At 39.0% G+C, this 23,704-nt stretch overlaps 1 protein-coding gene across 37 annotated transcripts in view; it reads right to left on the bottom strand.

The window, feature by feature from the left end:
• NEK11 (NIMA related kinase 11) overlaps positions 1–23,704 on the bottom strand; it is a 329,806-nt gene that overhangs the window by 302,871 nt on the left and 3,231 nt on the right. The gene's annotated exons all lie outside the window — the stretch shown is intronic.

Genomic DNA, 23,704 nt, shown 5'->3' with positions numbered 1-23,704 from the left:
ACACTCCCCACTACCAGTCCAGAGCCCAGTAGCTCTGCTGGGTGGTTAGATCCAGAAGAGAAATAACAACCACTGCAGGTCAGCTCTCAGGAAACCACATCCCTAGGGGAAAGGGGAGAGTACCACATCAAGGGAGCACCCTCATGAGACAAAAGAATCTAAACAGCAGTCCTTGAGCCCCAGATCGTTTCTCTGATGTAGTCTACTCAAAGGAGAAGGAACCAGAAAAACAATCCTGGTAATATGAAAAAACAAGGTGAACACCCCTAAAAGATCACACTAACTCACCAGCAATAGATCCGAACGAAGAAGAAATCTCTGAATTGCCAGAAAAAGAATTCAGGAGGTCAATTATTAGCTAATCAAGAAGGCACCAGAGAAAGGTGAAGTCTAACTTAATGAAATCAAAAAATGATACAAGATACGAAAAGAAAAAACTTCGGTGAAATAGAATACATAATAAAGCAATACTTCTGGAAATGAAGGACACACTTAGAGAAATGCAAAATGCACTGAAAACTCTCAGCAATAGAATTGACAAGTAGAAGAAAAAACTTCAGACCTTGAAAACAAGACTTTCAAATTAGTCCAATCTGAAAAAGACAAAGAAAAAAGAATGTTTAAAAAAAGCCTCCAAGAGGTTTGAGATTATGCTAAACAACCAAACCAAAGAATAACTGGTATTTCCAAGAAAGAAGAGAAATCTACAAGTTTGGAAAACATACTTGAGAGAATAATCAAGGAAAACTTCCCTGGCCTTGCTAGAGATCTAGGCATCCAAATACGAGAAGCTCAAAGAACACCTGGGTAATTCATTGCAAAAAGATCATTGCCTAGGCACACACTCATCAGGTTGTCTGAAGTCAAGATGAATGAAACTATCTTAAGAGCTGTGAGAAATACCCAATGTAAATGACAAGTTGATGGGTGCAGCAAACCAACATGGCAAATGTATACTTATATAACAAACCTGCATGTTGTGCACATGTGCTCTAGAACTTAAAGTATAATTAAGAAAAAAAAATCACTTTATTGGAAACCAGATACATATTCTGATTAGGGGGAAAAAAAGAGCTGTGAGGCAAAAGCATCAAGCAACCTATAAAGGAAAACCTATCATATTAACAGCAGATTTCTCAGCAGACACCCTACTAGAAGGGACTGGGACCCTATCTTTAGCCTCCTAAAAGAAAATAATTACCAGCCAGGAATTTTGTATTCAGTGAAACTAAGCTTCATAAGTGAAAAAAAGATACAGTCTTTTTCAGACAAACAAATACTGAGAGAATTCACCACTACCAAGCCAGCACTGTAAGAACTGCGAAAAGGAGTTCTGTATCTTGAAAACACATTTTCGCAATACACCAAAATAGAACCTCCTTAAAGCATAAATCTCACAGGACCGATAAAACAAAAACAATGAAAAAATAAAAAGGTATTCAGGCAACAAACCATACAATGAATAGAATAGTATGTATCTCAATACTAATATTGAACGTAAATAACATAAAAGCTCCACTTAAAAGACACAGAACGGCAGAATGAAAAAGAATTCACCAACCAACTATCTGCTGTTCTCAGGAGACTCACCTAATACATAAGGACTCATGTAAACTTAAGGTAAAGGTGTGGAAAAAGATACTCCATGCAAATGGGCACCAAAAGCAAGGAGGAGTAGCTATTCTTATATCAGACAAAACAAACTTTAAAACAACAGCAGTTAAAAAGACAAACAGGGACATTATACAATGATAAAAAAAACTTGTCCAAAAGGAAAATATCACAATCCTAAATATACATGCACCCAACACTGGAGCCCCCAAATTTACAAAACAATTACTACTAGACCTAAGAAATGAGATAGACAGCAACACAGTAATAATGGGGGACTTCAACACTCCACTGACAGCAATAGACAGGTCAGCAAGATAAAAAGTTAATAAAGCCACAGGACATACTACACAGCAACTATAGAATATACATTCTATGCATCAGCACGTGTAACATTCATTCTCCAAGACAGACCATATGATAAGCCATAAAACAGGTCTCAATAAACTGAAGAAAATTGAAATTATATCAAGTACTCTCTCAGATCAAAGTGGAATAAAACTGAAAATCCACTCCAAAAGGAACTCTCAAAACCATGGAAATACATTGAAATTAAATAACCTGCTCCTGAATGAGCATTGGATGAACAATAAAATCAAGATGGAAATTTAAAAATTATTTGAATTGAACTATAATAGTGACAAAACCTATCAAAACCTCTGGGATACCACAAAGGCAGTGGTAAGAGGAAAATTCATAGACTTGAACGCCCACATCAAAAAGTCTAAAAGGGCACAAATAGACAATTTTCCATTTTAGGTCTTTCCTGCTCACATCAAAAAGTCTAAAAGGGCACAAACAGACAATTGTTGATTTTAGATCTTTCCCATTTTCTCCTGTGGGCATTTAGTGCTATAAATTTCCCTCTAAACACTGCCCTAGCTGTGTCCCAGAGATTCTGGTACGCTGTGTCTTTGTTCTCCTTCGTTTCAAATAACTTATTTATTTCTGCCTTAATTTTCTTATTTACCCAGTAGTCATTCAGGAGCAGGTTGTTCAGTTTCCACATAATTGTGCAGTTTTGAGTGAGTTTCTTAATCCTGAGTTCTAATTTGATTACATTGTGGTCTGACAGAGGGTTTGTTATGATTTCTGTTCTTTTGCATTTGCTGAGGAGTGTTTTACTTCCAATTATGTGGTCGATTTTAGAATAAGTGCTATGTGGTACTGAGAAAAATGTATATTCTGTTGATTTGGGGTGGAGAGTTCTGTAGATGTCTATCAGGTCCACTTGGTCCAGAGCTGAGTTCAAGTCCTGAATATCCCTGTTAATTTTCTGTCTTGTTGATCTGTCTAATACTGACAGTGGGGAATCAAAGTCTCCCACAATTATTGTGTAGGAGTCTAAGTCCCTTGGTAGGTCTCTAAGAACTTGCTTTATGAATCTGGGTGCTCCTGTATTGGGTGCATATATACCTAGGATAGTTAGCTCTTCTCATTGCATTGATCCCTTTACATTATGTAATGCCCCTCTTTGTCTTTTCTAATTTTGTTGGTTTAAAGTCTGTTTTATCAGAGACCAGAGACTAGGATTGCAACACCCCCCAACCTTTTTATTATTTTGCTTTCCATTTGCTTGGTAAATAGTCCTCCATCCTTTTGTTTTGAGCCTATGTTTGTCTTTGCACGTGAGATGGATCTCCTGAATACAGCACACCAATGGGTCTTGACTCTTTATCCAATTTGCCAGTCTGTGCCTTTTAATTGGGGCATTTAGCCCATTTACATTTGAGGTTAATATTGTTATGTGTGAATTTGATCCTATCATTATGATGCTAGCTGGTTATTTTGTCCATTTGTTGATGCAGTTTCTTCATAGTGTTGATGGTCTTTATATTTTGGTTTGTTTTTGCAGCAGCTGGTACCGTTTTCTCCTTTCCATATTTAGTGCCTCCTTCAGGACCTCTTGTAAGGCAAAATCCTCCGTATTTGCTTGTCTATAAAGGGTTTCATTTCTCCTTCACTTATGAAGCTTAGTTTGGCTGGATATGGAATTCTGGGTTGAAAATTCTTTTCTTTAAGAATGTTGAATATTGGCCCCCACTCTCTTCTGGCATGTAGGGTTTCTGCAGAGAGGTCTGTTGTTAGTCTGATAGGCTTCCCTGTGTGCGTAAACCAACCTTTCTCTCTGGGTGCCCTTCACATTTTTTCCTTCATTTCAACCTTGGTGAATCTGATGATTATGTGTCTTGGGGTTGGTCTTCTTGAGGAGTATCTTTGCAGTGTTCTCTGTATTTCCTGAATTTGAATGTTGGCCTGTCTTGCTAGGTTGGGGAAGTTCTCCTGGATAATATCCTGAAGAGTGTTTTCCAACTTGGTTCCATTCTCCTCGTCACTTTCAGGTACACCAATCAAATGTAGATTTGGTCTTTTCACACAGTCCCATATTTCTTGGAGGCTTTGTTCATTACTTTTCATTCATTTTTCTCTAATCTTGTCTTCACACTTGATTTCATTAAGTTGATCTTCAATCACTGATAATACTTTCTTCCACTTGATTGATTTGACTATTGATACTTGTGTATGCTTCCTTCATGAAGTTCTTGTGCTGTTTTTCAGCTCCATCACGTCATTTGTGTTCTTATCTAGACTGGTTATTCTAGTTAGCAACTCCTCTAATCTTTTATCAAGGTTCTTAGCTTCTTTGCATTGGGTTAGAACATGCTCCTTTAGCTCGGAAGAGTTTGTTATTAACCATCTTCTGAAGCCTACTTCTGTCAATTTGTCAGACTCATTCTCCATCTAGTTTTGTTCTCTTGCTGGCGAGGAGTTGTGATCCTTTGGAGGAGAAGTGGCATTCTGGTTTTTGGAATTTTCAGCCTTTTTGCACTGGTTTTTCCTCATCTTCGTGGATTTACCTACCTTTGGTCTTTGCTGTTGGTGACCTTTGGATGAAGTTTTTGTGTGGTCATCCTTTTAGTTGATGTTGATGCTATTGCTTTCTGTTTGTTAGTTTTCCTTTTAACAGTCAGGCCCCTCTTCTGCAGGTCTGCTGGTATTTTCTAGGGGTCCACTCCAGACCCTGTTTGCCTGGGTATCACCAGCGGAGGCTGCAGAACAACAAAGATTGCTGCCTGTTCCTTCCTCTGGAAGCTTCATCCCAGAGTGGCACCTGCCAGATGCCAGCCGGAGCTCTCCTGTATGAGGTGTCTGTCGACCCCTGCTGGAAGGTGTCTCCCCATCAGGAGGCACGGGGGTCAGGGACCCACTTCCGGAGCTAAGGGAGCTCTGTGCCTTAGCAGAGCTCAAGCGCTGTGCTGGGAAATCTGCTGCTCTCTTCAGAGCCGGCAGGCAGGGACATTTAAGTCTGCTAAAGCTGCACCCACAGCCGCCCCTTCCCCCAGGTGCTCTGTCCCAGGGAGATGGGAGTTTTATCTATAAGCCCCTAACTGAGGCTGCTGCCTTTCTTTCAGAGATGCCCTGCCCAGAGAGGAGGAATCTAGAGAGATAGTCTGGCTACAGCGGCTTTGTGGCACTGCAGTAGGCTCCACCCAGTTTGAACTTCCTGGCAGCTTTGTTTATACTGTGAAGGGAAAACCACCTACTCAAGCCTCAGTAATGGTGAACCCCTCCCTTCACCAAGCTCCAGCATCCCAGGTCGACCTCAGACTGCCATGCTGGCTGCGAGAATTTCAAGCCAGTGGATCTTAGCTTGCTGGGTTCCATGGGGGTGGGATCCGCTGAGCAAGACCTCTTGGCTCCCTGGCTTCAGTCTCCTTTCCAGGGGAGTGAACAGTTCTGTCTCGCTGGCATTCCAGGCACTACTGGGATATGGGGAAAACAAAACAAAAAAAACCCTGCAGCTAGCTGGGTGTCTGGCCAAACGGCTGCCGTTTTGTGCTTGAAACCCAGGGCCCTTGTTGTGTAGGCCCCTGACAGAATCTCCTGGTCTGTGAAGACTGTGGGAAAGGTATAGTGTCTGAGCTGGAATGCACTGTTCCTCATGGCACAGTCCCTCACAGCTTCCCTTCGCTAGGGGAGGGAGCTCCCCAACCCCTTGCACTTCCCGGGTGAGGCGATGCCCCACCCTCCTTCTGTCACCCTCCGTGGGCTGTACCCACGTCTAACCAGTCCCAGTGAGATGAACCAGGTACCTCAGTTGGAAATGCAGAAATCATCCACCTTCTGCATTGATCTCCCTGGGAGCTGCAGACCAGAGCTGTTCTTATTCGGCCATCTTGCCCTGGAATCGCCTTTTGAATTTTTATAAAGTAGAAGTCTCCACTGAGTACTTCCAAGTACTCAATACTGAGTTCCTATCCAAGTATAGTTATGAATATTGAGCCCTTGCCTCTTCATCCATCAGAACGGGATATTATTACCAGCTGAACACAACTTTTGCTGCTGAAACTAGTGTTGAGCTAAAAAACTGTCCAATTAAAAAATGCATACACAGATAGATACACACCTTAAACACACACACACACATATATACATGAGTATATATATATATGTATGTATACACATATACACACACACACACAGAGTTTTCATGGTTATGTGAGCTAGCAAAATAATGCCAAAATAAGCTTTATCGGGGGAAATTATCTACTGTTGTCAGTTTTCAAAACTTTTTGAATATGTACTTACTCCCTGCAAGTTCAATAGTCAACTGCTTTAAAGCTTACTTAAAATGCAATTTCAGATATGTGTCAGGTCCAATTCATATGGAACACCCAAATGTTTCATTTTTTAAGTAACGTTAAACTGCCTTGCAACTCACATCTGTCATTAATCCTTCCTGTAATTTTGATTACTAAAGCAATTCTAAAAATAATAGAAACTACTCATTAGAGCTCAATAATCTTTGCACCAAAATGTCTTTGAAATAGCAATATAAATTAAAAGCAGCTGATCACCAAATAGCAAATCCAATATTGTAAAAAGCAGATTGGCCAATTTTATCCCCAAACTCACAGTGTATGCATTTGTATGAGGCTTATGAGATGAAAGACATAAGAAAAGAAAGAAGAGAGGAAATGAAGGGCTGTTGGGCCACAAATCTTCCTTGAATCTCCCCTGAAGGAAAGCAGCCATAGCTAAGTGATTAGGTTTTAAAGGGTTTCTCAAAATTCAAACTAATAGGGAAGTGGAAACATCAACCAAACTTTAATTAAAATGGTAAGTGACTGCTGCATGTGGGAGAGACTGAGAAAATTGACACCCAAACACATTCTAATCAGAAATTCAATATTCCAAATTTTCCACTCTTAGAAAGTTGGAAACCTAGTATGTAGGACAATATTATCAACTACATTTTGATCTTCCTTCTTCACTTGCCCAACAAAGATACCAAAAACAAAGCCTATAATTTTTCTCTGAGCTAAAAACAATAAAATTGGCTGGTATGAACCCAAGATTAAAAAGCAACACTCAGCTGAAACTATCAAGTTTCATAATGATTATCATTAGTAACCGCAAATTCAGCCAGTTTAACAATCTTAAGGGTTTTCATATATCATGGTACAGGGTTTTTGCCTTTTCTAAACACAATTGTTTAGGTACAATTGACATATAATACACTGCACATATTTTAAGTGTATAATTTGCCAAATTTTGATATACGTATATACCCATGAGACATGACACCATCTCTACAATCACGATAATGAGCATATCCATCACCCCTACATGTTTCATCAGGCTCGGTGTTTGCTTTCTTAATAACAAAAACTTCGGGTTTTTAAAAATTTTTTCATATAACTACCCAAATAAATATAGCACTACTGTACTAATAAGTATGTTCTATAGCATGTCAAAGGTTCATAATTATTCATTCATGAGTAGCAGGGACTAGGGCTTATAAGAGTATCTGAGAAATAAAAAGTGTTCTCGTTAAACTACGGAATGGAAATTCAATTTCACAGTATTTTAAAGCAATAAAGGTCACACAATATTAACTGCTTATTTTCAATACTACATAACGTTATTTATACAATGCACAATTAGTGGAGTAAACTACTTTTAGAACTCTGGTGCCAACAATGTTTATTTCCCACATAGATGTACAAATTACTCTTAATTAAATTTACAAATTACTCTTTCCAAAAACCAAGCTTAGGAATAACTGACCAAGAAACTATCAGTAACATGAGGGTTGTTTTTCTCTCATGTTAACTTGTAAGTCATGCACATCACTCAAAGTGCACTATTTAAACATGGATGTTATGGCAACTAAACTTTTTTCCCCAGGAAAATCAGTTGAAGAGTAATAAATTGATCCAGAAACTAATTTTAACTTGAGAATTTTCCCCCTTCTCATTTCTTTTAAATGTAAGTCATATACATATCTCATTTCAAGTTACTTAAAGGTGGATGATATCACAACTCAAATTTTCAGTTCAAAATAGGTATAAAGTTGGGTGTTGGCCAAAATTGCCTATATTACTCTTGAGAGACATTCATGCGTCAAAAAGGAACCAGATCGGTTTAGAAGGAAAGGACTGAGTAAAACAGATGCCTCCCTCAACTGATCCAGTCAAAGTAGGCGATGGTAAAAGGGAACTGCCTGCTGTCTGCCAGGAAGAGAGCTGGGCTGCTGGATGCACCAAAAGTTGTTGGAGGAAAAATTCTCCCAAAAAGGCTGCTTGTGTAGAAACAACAGCAAGAAGGGCTAGTTACGGATTATACCTCAGGGTGTTGTGCTTGTTCTGGGATCAGGAAATTAAAGTTAGCTGACTGAACATTCTAATATTCATCAATCATTAAAAACTCTGGATTTGGTTATTGAGGTTCCTCTGGACTCTATTAAAAATCAGCTCACTTTTTATTATAATATATCTCGATGAAAAAAGCCCTTCTAGGTGAAGGAAAAAAAAACCCACAAGGTAGACTACACCCATCAAATTTTGCTCTTGCATTTTTTGCACTCATCCTAAAATACTTTATTTATTGAATAAATGAGATACAATAACTTAATAGGCTTAACACACAAATCTTGCACTTTAAAAATTTTAGGAAGTCAACAATGACAATGTAAAGGGACCAGCATATCCAATTACATTTATTATTACTATTATTTACTAGAATAGCTTAGATATTCCCCTATCTCATACATTTAAATGAAGAATGCTATTCCATATTTCATGGGATATCATTCAGTGTTAGCCAAACCATTAGCTTCCCTACTCACAAATCCACCAGAACAACACATTGAAAGAACAGAGTGAAATGATAAATTTAAATAAGTCTGAAAATCTAACAAGTATACTATTGTAATTTGAATATACTTTTATTGCTGACACTAATACAGCTGTAATGTTTTAAATAAATCACTTTTGTTTTCTTTCAAACAACAGTAATGTAAGAAAAAAGAATTATTTTTAAGAAGAATTTTCTAGTATTGTTGCCTTCTTCCTAACTGTTATCTTCTTCCTAAATGTCTCTTGGCAATTCAGTCTTAAAAGAAGGCTTTTTTGGCCCCCTGCCTAAGCCAAAAAGAAACTGAGGGTTTCCCTGCAGCCTACTAATTCTAATATTTTATTAGTCATCTCTGACCTGTAAATATTAAAAACCAGATAGAAAGCACATGGGTTCTTTCACGCTAACACATGCAGCAAAGCGGCGTTAGCAAAGTCATTTATCTCAGAATACTGACTTCATTACCATGATTGAAACTAATCAAAGTAACTATGTGCCCTTGCATTTTCTTCCCTCCTTATCCATTCCATCTCCCAAACTTTAAATATAAGATGGCCAGAAGCTCAGAGGCTTGACCTTATTGTGTGCAGAGAACTGACAAAGCCCCAAGTGAAGTCCAAGTTCAAATGTACTCTTTCTATACTTACCTAGAGGAACCTAAGCACAAGACTCTGAGAATCTGAACTGTTTTTAATATTAATATTAAAATTTTTAATATTTTAGTATGCTTTCATGTTATACTTTCTCTTAAAAGATAAGCAGGAAGATTTTTTTTTTAACTGTGAGAAACTGAAAGAAACTGTGTTTTGAGGTCTGGCAAGGCAAAATAGAAAGAAATCATTAGTTTCTTCCAAATTGTTTTCATAACTCTTCACGGCGTAAACCACTGAATCCTATTAAATTAACTCGTCCCACTCAATAAACCCACTCTCCCTTCACAGATAACCACTGGAGAGAACTCCTAGACATAATATAGAAATGGTAGCTTTAATAAGAATACATAGATTGAGTTCAAATTTGGACTCATTAAATCTATTGATGTTTTGTTTAAAATGACTCAAAATTGAAAGTAAAGATATGTTAAAATGATTAAATAAGACAGAAATATCCATAAATATGTATTAGTAGGTACAATATATAAACATTAGCTTTGCTAAAGGCGATCAGCTATTAAATGGCAGAAATTACAGTCACAATCTGAATTATTGAAAGTGTATTTTTAATATTACAAAAACCCACACATTTTAGTAAGAATTATTATTCATGCTGGGCATGGTGGCTCACGCCTGTAATCCCAGCACTTTGGGAGGCCAAGGCAGGTGGACCACAAGGTTAAGAGTTCGAGAGTAGCCTGGCCAAGATGGTGAAACCTTGTCTCTACTAAATATACAAAAATTAGCTGGGCGTGGTGGTGCGTGCCTGTAATCCCAGCTACGCAGGAGGCTGAGGGAGGAGAATTGCTTGAACCCAGGAGATGGAGGCTGCAGTGAGCTGAGATCACGCCACTGCACTCCAGCCTGGGAACAAAGCAAGACTGCATCTCAAAAAAAAAAAAAAAAAAAAAAATGGATGAAGTTCTTTTTATCTAATTACTACCGTGCAAATGTAGCTATAACTCACAACTGACCCAAAAAATGCTTCATTGAATGACACAGAATGCCTGTCATTTCTCAGTGACCGAAGCTTGGATTCCTTAGTTTTTCAGTTATGCTACTGACAGGAAGAAAATGCTGAACCAGTCATCACATCAAATCGCTGAGGACGCTAAAAGGCGCAATAGTCTTCTACTTCAAAGAAGGTACTAGAATCTAGATATCCAACAAGTGGCAGTTAAATGACAAGAAAGCCATAGACTATTAGGCAGGTGTTAAAAATGATGCTTTTAAGGAGTATTTACTAACATGGGAAAATGCTTATATTTTCCTGCTTTAAAAAAGCATGTGAGATTGTATATACACTGAACTCTATTCCATTTTAGTGCCTTTCACACTGAATGCAACTCTTCTCCCATCCCTTTGCCTAGTACAAGGATCCTCAAAATGCAGTCCTCTAAGATGTGGAACAGCTGTTAGAAATGCAAATTGTCAGGCCCCTCCCACCAGACCTGCTAAATCAGAAACCTCTGGGGTAGGGGGGAGCCCAGCAATCTGTTTTAATAAGCTCTCCAGACAACTCTGATGCTCAACAAATTGTGAAAACCACTGGCTACTTCTTAATAGTTCTTCAGATTTCAGCTCACAGTTCTCAGGGAAGCCTTGCCTCACCCAACCTTCCATCCTGCAAGCAAAGATGAGTTTATTGTACCTCACAAGAACCAAGATTTTTCTTTCACAAGTTATTGCAGCTAAAATTATTTATGATTATGTAAGCAGAGTTTTTATCTCCAGTTGAGATATTTCAAGTCTAGTGACACATATGAATCACCTGGAAGTTCTCAAAAATCCTTGGCCATACCCCAGAACAAACAGAATTCACTGGAGTATGACTCAAGCATCTGTACTTTTTAAATATTGTGATTCCACTGTTTGGCCAAGGTTAAGAATCACTGTACCAGACTCAAGCTCCAGATGACCAGTAAATGGTGACCAGTGTTTGTTGAATGAATATGTGGGTTTTTTCACTTTATTTTAGAGGTTTTGTTTTGTTTCAGTCTTGCACGATACAAAATTCCAAATGCACAGAAAGGGTTCAGTGAAAAGTGAAGTCTCCTTCTCTTCCTATCTCCTCTCAGAGGCAATGACTAGGACCAATGCCTTGTTTCCTTAAAAGACTGAATATTTGTCAGTGCATACAGAAAAGACCACAGGTTGGATGGCAGGATTATAGATTATTTTACTGCTTCTTTATGCACATCTGAACTTTTTGTAAAATGTATACACATTACTTTCAATATTGGGAAAGGAGGTACCCTATGAATAATTGTATGGGGGTGCATCCAGAGCTATTTAGTAGATAAACACTGGGTCTTAGGGCTCCCACAACAATAGCCACTTAGAATGTACATACAGCTGTTCCATTTTGTCAAGTTCTTAGAAGAGACCTTTTACCTGGTTTAAGCGAGTAATTGCCCAATTATTCCACCTGCTTACTTCGGTTATATTTTCACTTCTGATTAGATATACAGCTTCTCCAGAACTTCTACCAGAAAATGGTGGGAGGGTACACAAAAGGAGGAGGTACTGTTCATCCTAGGAACCAGACTAAGAAGTGGGATCATGGTTTATAGATCTATCTTGTCTTGATTTAGTTAGTATAAGCTCCTCTCCAAGACTGACCATCTCTGGGTGTATGAATATGAAAAGCTGAGGCCTGGACCCCAGCATGGTGGCTGAACCCCTGAGCCCTTTTGACTCCATGCCAGTTAGTGATTCTATCCCAATACAGTACTTTGGAACAGGGCTGTACGTCTGAGATTTCTATAAGTAGAAACTGGAGTATGGAGAGCTTTACAACAATGGACCCAGACTTTTTTGGCTTTTGCGGTTTTTAAATTATCTTTTTCTTACTTTCTACCTCCCTTACTCTTATGGTCTAAGACCACTCCCCTCTGTTGTCAGTATGACTCATTCTAGCATCAACTCTTGGCCCCCTATCCTCAATTTTGTTTCCATAACTGGGTGGAAAATCAGCTTGCTAGGACTTTTAAAAATCTACTCTAATGTAGACCCAAGAGCTCTCTGAGGAGGCAAGAGCCTGGACTTGAGGGTCATTTCTTTAAGGACTTGTAGGCCTTTTCCTATTTAACTCCTGATCCTTATCTCAGGCAGACATATGAGATAGAGGGGAAAAAAATGTCTTCTGTAGAGATAAAGCATTTCCATCTTATCATTTTTCCCATATTCAGACAAAGACCAAAGTGTACGATCACAGTTAAGGGGGAAAATGTTTGCATATGTACATGGATAGGACCAAGGGGAAAATACACATAAGTTAGATAGTACACAGAAACAAGTAAGATAATATTGAGCTAGAAAGGGAGTTAGGCAGTGGCCACTCCAACATCTCCAAGTGCAACCTGCCACACAGATACTTAAGCATTGTCTTGTACTGTATACTAGTTGTTTTATGTGTGTTGATATAGTCTTCCGGACTGGAAGCACCTGAAGGCTAGGCCTTATCTCCTACTGCTTCAGTTTCCTCTCTCGTGCTGAGTCCAAAGCAAAGGTTTAATATTTAAATTGTGGCCAGGCGCGGTGGCTCACGCCTGTAATCCCAGCACTTTGGGAGGCCGAGGCAAGCGGATCACCAGGTCAGGAGATCGAGACCACGGTGAAACCCCGTCTCTACTAAAAATACAAAAAATTAGCAGGTCCTGGTGGCGGGCGCCTGTAGTCCCAGCTACTCGGGAGGCTGAGGCAGGAGAATGGCATGAAGCCGGGAGGCAGAGCTTGCAGTGAGCCGAGATCGCGCCACTGCGCTCCAGCCTGGGTGACAGATGGAGACCCAGTCTCAAAAAAAAAAAAAAAAAATTTAAATTGTATTAAATACTTCATAGTTGACAGACTAAAAGAGACTACAGCAGAAAATCAACTCTGCATAGTAAGATCACTGTATCTTAAATGTGATAAATTTTTAAAAAATCATTATAACCAACATTCTATGCTGATAAGATGAATGTTGAAATTCACTGTAGCTGTGGCCATGATTAATTACAAGTTTAATCATGTATTTTAGGGTAAACCTATTTCCTTAATATCTCTTTTCTGTTAAATTACATGCACTATGCTAATGTTAAGGGCCAAAGTAATTTCTGGGCTGATCAAATCTTTTGGGTCTGATTTTTTGAAAAGTTACTTTGACAATTTAACAAAACAATAAAATAAAATGAATAAGAACTAGCACAATCTTTTTAGGACTATGACAACATAATTAGACCAGAGTGTCTATAATTATGAAAGAAAATATCCTCAAATATTGTTTTATGAATTTCATGATGCATAATAAAGGAAAAGCCTCTATCTCATTCACTACACATTTTAACAGTTTAATTTTATTCTACTGTGATAATGAAAAAAGGGATGCCCAATATTTATGCCAGGAAGAAAACTCTCCAAACATGCATCAAGCAAGTGTAATGTCTGTACTGTAGGTTTTATTTTAATCTCACAACTAATTCAGAAAGTCAATAAAAATGTAAAGGAATATGGTATTTACATTGTAATTAAAGGTCACCCTGTATGCAAAATGTCAATGGTAGAGTGATGCCCCCAAGTGGCATAATGATAAATTGTAATACTTTGATGGAAAAGTTAAGTACTACGTACATACAGCTGTTCCATTTTGTCAAGTTCTTTGATTAAATCTAGAAATGTATATAATGAATCTGTATTTCATAGGAACTAGTCATAAGTCCTACAAACTTATTGTCATTCCTTTAACACTGATACCAAGGGATAGTCTGATACCTTCCTTATGAGCTCAAAAAGTTAAGGGTGTATCTGCAAAACAAAAAGGGAAGTCATATCTATTCTGATGTGTTGAAGGAATAGCATTCATACCATTATAGAAATCTGTATAAAGTATTCATCTTCTAGCCACCTCTAACATTAACCAATTCCCTATGTTTGCGGTCTAGTATGTAGAGCATAATTTAAAACCTTATCTAGTCAAATTGCTTGGACAATGAGTAGTGCTAATAATGTGCTTTGCTCACAAACTAATGGCTCAGTATCAACACTAAAAGAAAAAAAAAAAACGAGTTTAGTTTCCTGCCTCATACATGCATTAAACATAACAATCACTGATGAGTTGATATCTTAGCTAAAAGGTTCACATTCTGAGAACCAATTTATTTGGACAGCCACAGAGATATAAAAGATGGCAACAGAATTGTTACAATCTCAAGACACATCTTAAATAAGTTTTTTAAATTACATGCCTGGTTTCAGATTGGTTTATTTGGGAAATTTTTCTCATTTAAAAGTAATCCAGAAAAACTTTCCATTTATTAGAAGTTTCCAATTGCAGTCATTGGGTGGTAATTAGCTAAAGTTTTCCTAGGCTTCCTTTAATTATTCCTTTAACTTGGATTATTTATAATTAAGGTGAATCTGTGCTGTTTTTGAGGAATAATTATGAGCAAGGCAATGTGATACCTAAATCTTATATAAATAGGCAGATGTTGTATTCTTATTACAATCCTATGAGGTATTATACTCATTTTAAAGATAAGAAAACCAAAGCTCAGATTAGGAATGTACAGAATCTAGACTTCACATTAAGAACAAGCCTGGCTTTACTCTTTGTTCACATCCAAAGCTGAGATTTTAACAATGACACCATACTGCTCTGTTTCTATTACAGCATTCTAGAATTTTGTGAGTAGTCACATTCATACTTTTTTCTGATTTTAGCAAATAATTCCAAAAGTAATTGTCTACAAAGGTTGGCACGTAGTGGAAAGGTGTGATGCAGCTGTATGCCAGAGACAGTGAGGAGAGGCAGGAATGTGGCTAACTGGGGAATACAGAATCTGTCTAAAGGAGTAGCTGCTACCTAGCTTTAGCAGTCCATTGTGGCTACACAGGAACTGATGTTAGCAAACGTTCCCAAATCTTTTTTTTTTTTTCTAGAAAAGATGAAATGCTCAATTTATATGAGCTGCTCATTTAAAAATACTGACTACTGGCCAGGCGCGGTGGCTCATGTCTGTAATCTCAGCACTTTGGGAGGCCAAGGCGAGAGGATCACCTGAGGTCAGGAGTTCAAGACCAGCCTGGTCAACATGGTGAAACCCTGTCTCTACTAAAAATACAAAAATTAGCCGGGTGTGGTGGCACATGCCTGTAATCCCAGCTACTTGGGAGGCTGAGGTGGGAGAATCACTTGAACCTGGGAGGTGGAGGTTGCAGTGAGCCAAGATCATGCCACTGCACTTCAGCCTGGGAGACAGAGTGAGACTCCGCCTCAAAAAAAAAAAAACTGATCAATTTACTAAAAAGAAACACTACCCAGGCCAAACAAAAGACATCTGAAAGCCACATGTGGCCAGTATGCAATGTTTTAGATTCTGATGATGAATGATTCCTTTCCCAGAGATTCTGGACTAGACCTTCTGGTGCCAAATGATTTTTGTCCGTTATCCTCACCATCGGATTCATTCCATAAACATGTCTGCCATCTTCAGCTCCAGTCACGTATTTTTTTAAGATTGGTTCAGGTACAAGAAAGATCACTAACAAATCACTTGCCAACCAACCAGCCCCAGCCCCCTTTCTTCTCTCTCATTCTCTTTCTCTCTCTCTTCCCCACTGACTACAAACACACTCTCTCTACTCACTCATTATCTTAAGCCTAAAGGTTTCAACTTTGATCTTCATATATCTTATTTTACATCCTTTTAATCAACTTTTTAGTCCTCCTGTGAATTATCTTAAAATTTTTCATCTTTCTCATTAGTTGAAGAAACCAAAATTGGATATGATCCTACAGTGTAGTTTTTAGAAGTATTGGGTCTGATTTAGGTCTTACTCTCAATGTTTCCATAAAGGTTATCTAATAATTGTCAGAAATTTATCATTCTATTCTAAATGGCTAGAAGACCACCTCTAGGATTAAAGGGAAAAAAATCCTTCTCAGTAGGAATCATAATGCATGTTCTAAGGACATCAGAAAAATGCCAGCTCTTTTATCATCCCTCATGTAGAAATTGACTAAAAACTATAAATTCTAGATAATTACAGCTTTTAAAAATTCTGGACAGAGATCATTTAAAAGGTTGAGTTTTAAAACAAAGTAGTAACATCACTAACATTTACCTTTACAATTCCTATGATCTATGAAGATGTAGAAAAGTGTTTATCACACTGATTTTAAATCCACTCTTAAATATCCAATAGGCAAAAGCTGGAAGAACTTAGAGTAGCCTTAAAATCTCAGAAGAAAATAGTATATTATGGGATGAAAATGTGGTCTTCTGGGGTTAAGGGCTGATATCTTGGATCATTCTTCTTCTGCTTTCTGTTCCTCCTGTGTTTCTGACAGGAAGGTTTCTTACCCTAACTTCAGTTCCAACTTACTTTCCACTGCAGCAAATTAAAAAAACTTTACACCAAAACTGGAGGTTTATCTGTAAGGGAGATATTGTCTAAAGTTATTAAGAGTTTTTCTCTACTATGAAAGTGTATAGGGTCCGATCATAATCAAAAGAGACGAGGTGACAAGGGGGTCATTAACATAAGCTAATTTTAAACAGGAGTGTCCATTTGGTTTAAGTATTTAATCTGACAGCTTTCTGACTATGGAATTTGAAAATCCTCCCCATGGAGGGAGGAGCCAAGATGGCCGAATAGGAACAGCTCTGGTCTACAGCTCCCAGCGCGAGCGACGCAGAAGACGGGTGATTTCTGCATTTCCATCTGAGGTACCGTGTTCATCTCACTAGGGAGTGCCAGACAGTGGGCGCAGGTCAGTGGGTGAGCGCACCGTGCGCCAGCCGAAGCAGGGGCGAGGCATTGCCTCACTCGGGAAGCGCAAGGGGTCAGGGAGTTCCCCTTCCAGGGGTGACAGAGGGCACCTGGAAAATCGGGCCACTCCCACCCGAATACTGTGCTTTTCCGACGGGCTTAGGAAACGGTGCCCCAGGAGAGTATAGCCCGCACCTGGCTCAGAGGGTCCTACGCCCACGGAGTCTCCCTGATTGCTAGCACAGCAGTCTGAGAACAAACAGCAAGTTGGCAGCGAGGCTGGGGGAGGGGCGCCCGCCATTGCCCAGGCTCGCTTAGGTAAACAAAGCAGCCTGGAAGCTTGAACTGGGTGGAGCCCACCACAGCTCAAGGAGGCCTGCCTGCCTCTGTAGGCTCCACCTCTGGGGGCAGGACACAGACAAACAAAAAGACAGCAGTAACCTCTGCAGACTTAAATCTCCCTGTCTGACAGCTGTGAGGAGAGCAGTGGTTCTCCCAGCACGCAGCTGGAGATCTGAGAACGGGCTGACTGCCTCCTCAAGTGGGTCCCTGACCCCTGACCCCCGAGCAGCCTAACTGGGAGGCACCCCCCAGCAGGGGCAGACTGACACCTCACACGCTCACACGGCCGGCCAGGTACTCCAACAGACCTGCAGCTGAGGGTCCTGTCTGTTAGAAGGAAAACTAACAGAAAGGACATCCACACCAAAAACCCATCTGTACATCACCATCATCAAAGACCAAAAGTAGATAAAACCACAAAGATGGGGAAAAAACAGAGCAGAAAAACTGGAAACTCTAAAAACCAGAGTACCTCTCCTCCTCCAAAGGAACGCAGTTCCTCACCAGCAACGGAACAAAGCTGGACGGAGAATGACTTTGACGAGCTGAGAGAAGAAGGCTTCAGACGATCAAATTACTCCGAGCTACAGGAGGATATTCAAACCAAAGGCAAAGAAGTTGAAAACTTTGAAAAAAATTTAGAAGAATGTATAACTAGAATAACCAATACAGAGAAGTGCTTAAAGGAGCTGATGGAGCTGAAAACCAAGGCTCGAGAACTACGTGAAGAATTCAGAAGCCTCAGGAGCCGATGCGATCAAATGGAAGAAAGGGTATCAGCCCTGGAAGATGAAATGAATGAAATGAAGCGAGAAGGGAAGTTTAGAGAAAAAAGAATAAAAAGAAACGAGCAAAGCCTCCAAGAAATGTGGGACTATGTGAAAAGACCAAATCTACGTCTGATTGGTGTACCTGAAAGTGACGGGGAGAATGGAAACAAGTTGGAAAACACTCTGCAGGATATTATCCAGGAGAACTTCCCCAATCTAGCAAGGCAGGCCAACATTCAGATTCAGGAAATACAGAGAACGCCACAAAGATACTCCTCGAGAAGAGCAACTCCAAGACACATAATTGTCAGATTCACCAAAGTTGAAATGAAGGAAAAAATGTTAAGGGCAGCCAGAGAGAAAGGTCGGGTTACCATCAAAGGGAAGCCCATCAGACTAACAGCGGATCTCTCGGCAGAAACCCTACAAGCCAGAAGAGAGTGGGGGCCAATATTCAACATTCTTAAAGAAAAGAATTTTCAACCCAGAATTTCATATCCTGCCAAACTAAGCTTCATAAATGAAGGAGAAATAAAATACTTTACAGAGAAGCAAATGCTGAGAGATTTTGTCACCACCAGGCCTGCCCTAAAAGAGCTCCTGAAGGAAGCGCTAAACATGGAAAGGCACAACCGGTACCAACCACTGCAAAATCATACCGAAATGTAAAGAACATCGAGACTAGGAAGAGACTGCATCAACTAACGAGCAAAATATCCAGCTAACATCATAATGACAGGATCAAATTCACACATAACAATATTAACTTTAAATGTAAATGGACTAAATGCTCCAATTAAAAGACACAGACTGGCAAACTGGATAAAGACTCAAGACCCATCAGTGTGCTGTATTCAGGAAACCCATCTCACATGCAGAGACACACATAGGCTCAAAATAAAAGGATGGAGGAAGATCTACCAAGCAAATGGAAAACAAAAAAAGGCAGGGGTTGCAATCCTAGTCTCTGATAAAACAGACTTTAAACCAACAAAGATCAAAAGAGACAAAGAAGGCCATTACATAATGGTAAAGGGATTAATTCAACAAGAAGAGCTAACTATCCTAAATATATATGCACCCAATACAGGAGCACCCAGATTCATAAAGCAAGTCCTGAGTGACCTACAAAGAGACTTAGACTTCCACACATTAATAATGGGAGACTTTAACACCCCACTATCAACATTAGACAGATCAACGAGACAGAAAGTCAACAAGGATACCCAGGAATTGAACTCAGCTCTGCACCAAGCGGACCTAATAGACATCTACAGAACTCTCCACCCCAAATCAACAGAATATACATTTTTTTCAGCACCACACCACACCTATTCCAAAATTGACCATATACTTGGAAGTGAAGCTCTCCTCAATAAATGTAAAAGAACAGAAATTGTAACAAACTGTCTCTCAGATCACAGTGCAATCAAGCTAGAACTCAGGATTAAGAATCTCACTCAAAACCGCTCAACTACGTGGAAACTGAACAACCTGCTCCTGAATGACTACTGGGTACATAACGAAATGAAGGCAGAAATAAAGATGTTCTTTGAAACCAACAAGAACCAAGACACAACATACCAGAATCTCTGGGATGCATTCAAAGCAGTGTGTAGAGGGAAATTTATAGCACTAAATGCCCACAAGAGAAAGCAGGAAAGATCCAAAATTGACACCCTAACATCACAATTAAAAGAACTAGAAAAGCAAGAGCAAACACATTCAAAAGCTAGCAGAAGGCAAGAAATAACTAAAATCAGAGCAGAACTGAAGGAAATAGAGACACAAAAAACCCTTCAAAAAATTAATGAATCCAGGAGCTGGTTTTTTGAAAGGATCAACAAAATTGATAGACCGCTAGCAAGATTAATAAAGAAAAAAAGAGAGAAGAATCAAATAGATGCAATAAAAAATGATAAAGGGGATATCACCACCGATCCCACAGAAATACAAACTACCATCAGAGAATATTACAAACACCTCTATGCAAATAAACTAGAAAATCTAGAAGAAATGGATAAATTCCTCAACACATACACCCTCCCAAGACTAAACCAGGAAGAAGTTGAATCTCTGAATAGACCAATAACAGGAGCTGAAATTGTGGCAATAATCAATAGCTTACCAACCAAAAAAAGTCCAGGTCCAGATGGATTCACAGCCGAATTCTACCAGAGGTACAAGGAGGAGCTGGTACCATTCCTTCTGAAACTATTCCAATCAATAGAAAAAGAGGGAATCCTCCCTAACTCATTTTATGAGGCCAGCATCATCCTGATACCAAAGCCTGGCAGAGACACAACAAAAAAAGAGAATTTTAGACCAATATCCTTGATGAACATTGATGCAAAAATCCTCAATAAAATACTGGCAAACAGAATCCAGCAGCACATCAAAAAGCTTATCCACCATGATCAAGTGGGCTTCATCCCTGGGATGCAAGGCTGGTTCAATATATGCAAATCAATAAATGTAATCCAGCATATAAACAGAACGAAAGACAAAAACCACATGATTATCTCAATAGATGCAGAAAAGGCCTTTGACAAAATTCAACAACCCTTCATGCTAAAAACTCTCAATAAATTAGGAATTGATGGGACGTATCTCAAAATAATAAGAGCTATTTATGACAAACCCACAGCCAATATCATACTGAATGGGCAAAAACTGGAAGCATTCCCTTTGAAAACTGGCACAAGACAGGGATGCCCTCTCTCACCACTTCTATTCAACATAGTGTTGGAAGTTCTGGCCAGGGCAATTAGGCAGGAGAAGGAAATCAAGGGTATTCAATTAGGAAAAGAGGAAGTCAAATTGTCCCTGTTTGCAGATGACATGATAGTATATCTAGAAAACCCCATTGTCTCAGCCCAAAATCTCCTTAAGCTGATAAGCAACTTCAGCAAAGTCTCAGGATACAAAATCAATGTGCAAAAATCACAAGCATTCTTATACATCAATAACAGACAAACAGAGAGCCAAATCATGAGTGAACTCCCATTCACAATTGCTTCAAAGAGAATAAAATACCTAGGAATCCAACTTACAAGGGATGTGAAAGACCTCTTCAAGGAGAACTACAAACCACTGCTCAAGGAAATAAAAGAGGATACAAACAAATGGAAGAACATTCCATGCTCATGGGTAGGAAGAATCAATATCATGAAAATGGCCATCCTTCCCAAGGTAATTTACAGATTCAATGCCATCCCCATCAAGCTACCAATGACTTTCTTCACAGAATTGGAAAAAACTACTTTAAAGTTCATATGGAACCAAAAAAGAGCCCGCATCGCCAAGTCAATCCTAAGCCAAAAGAACAAAGCTGGAGGCATCACACTACCTGACTTCAAACTATACTACAAGGCTACAGTAACCAAAACAGCATGGTACTGGTACCAAAACAGAGATATAGATCAATGGAACAGAACAGAGCCGTCAGAAATAATGCCACATATCTACAAGTATCTGATCTTTGACAAACCTGACAAAAACAAGAAATGGGGAAAGGATTCCCTATTTAATAAATGGTGCTGGGAAAACTGGCTAGCCATATGTAGAAAGCTGAAACTGGATCCCTTCCTTACACCTTATACAAAAATCAATTCAAGATGGATTAAAGACTTAAATGTTAGACCTAAAACCATAAAAACCCTAGAAGAAAACCTAGGTATTACCATTCAGGACATAGGCATGGGCAAGGACTTCATGTCTAAAACACCAAAAGCAATGGCAACAAAAGCCAAAATTGACAAATGGGATCTAATTAAACTCAAGAGCTTCTGCACAGCAAAAGAAACTACCATCAGAGTGAACAGGCAACCTACAAAATGGGAGAAAATTTTCGCAACCTACTCATCTGACAAAGGGCTAATATCCAGAATCTACAATGAACTCCAACAAATTTACAAGAAAAAAACAAACAACCCCATCAAAAAGTGGGCGAAGGACATGAACAGACACTTCTCAAAAGAAGACATTTATGCAGCCAAAAAACACATGAAAAAATGCTCACCATCACTGGCCATCAGAGAAATGCAAATCAAAACCACAATGAGATACCATCTCACACCAGTTAGAATGGCAATCATTAAAAAGTCAGGAAACAACAGGTGCTGGAGAGGATGTGGAGAAATAGGAACACTTTTACACTGTTGGTGGGACTGTAAACTAGTTCAACCCTTGTGGAAGTCAGTGTGGCGATTCCTCAGGGATCTAGAACTAGAAATTCCATTCGACCCAGCCATCCCATTACTGGGTATATACCCAAAGGACTATAAATCATGCTGCTATAAAGACACATGCACACGTATGTTTATTGCGGCATTATTCACAATAGCAAAGACTTGGAACCAACCCAAATGTCCAACAGTGATAGACTGGATTAAGAAAATGTGGCACATATACACCATGGAATACTATGCAGCCATAAAAAATGATGAGTTCACGTCCTTTGTAGGGACATGGATGAAATTGGAAATCATCATTCTCAGTAAACTATCGCAAGAACAAAAAACCAAACACCGCATATTCTCACTCATAGGTGGGAATTGAACAATGAGAACACATGGACACAGGAAGGGGAACATCACACTCTGGGGACTGTTGTGGGGTGGGGGGAGGGGGGAGGGATAGCACTGGGAGATATACCTAATGCTAGATGACGAGTTGGTGGGTGCAGCGCACCAGCATGGCACATGTATACATATGTAACTTACCTGCACATTGCGCACATGTACCATAAAACCTAAAGTATAATAATAATAATAATAATAATAATAATAAAAGAAAAAGAAAAAAAAATAATAAATAAAGTTAGAAATCAGGTTACAAACTGTTAAATGAAAAAAAAAAAAAAAAAAAGAAAATCCTCCCCATGGAAAGCCCAAAGAAAATTAATACTGTACTTTCTTTGGTATACCCTATTCATCTCAAATGTGAATAATTATTTATTTGCATTTTGTAACATTTCTAAAAATAGCCATTATGAACAATTCTTATTTTCTCATTCAAGAAGTTCCAATCAAGTTAAGTGTAAGCAATATTGTCACTGAGACTGTGGCATGCCCAAACATCTTATTTTCACATAATCTATCCCATTTCTAGCTCCTTTCTTTAGGTCATTTGGATACTTTACTCACCTGCTGAAATGCCTTTAAACCTAATATGAAAGATTAATTAGGGAGCTTACCTATATTTATGAAATACTTGCTTTGGTATAAAGAGCAAAGTGGATATTACTCCATGTTCTTTTTTTTTTTTTTTTTTTTTTTTTGAAAGTCTTGCTCTGTTGCCCAGGCTGGAGGGCAGTGGCATGATCTCGGCTCACTGCAACCTCCACCTCCTGGGTTTAAGCAATTCTTGTGCCTCAGCCTCCAAGTAGCTGAGATCACAGGCATGTACCACCCTGCCTGGCTAATTTTTGTATTT

The sequence above is a fragment of the Pongo abelii genome, chromosome 2 (assembly GCF_028885655.2).
Source record: "Pongo abelii isolate AG06213 chromosome 2, NHGRI_mPonAbe1-v2.0_pri, whole genome shotgun sequence".
NCBI classification, from domain to species: domain Eukaryota; kingdom Metazoa; phylum Chordata; class Mammalia; order Primates; family Hominidae; genus Pongo; species Pongo abelii.
The sequence above is the reverse complement of the archived record's forward strand: the minus strand, read 5'-3'. Positions and strand labels throughout refer to the sequence as shown.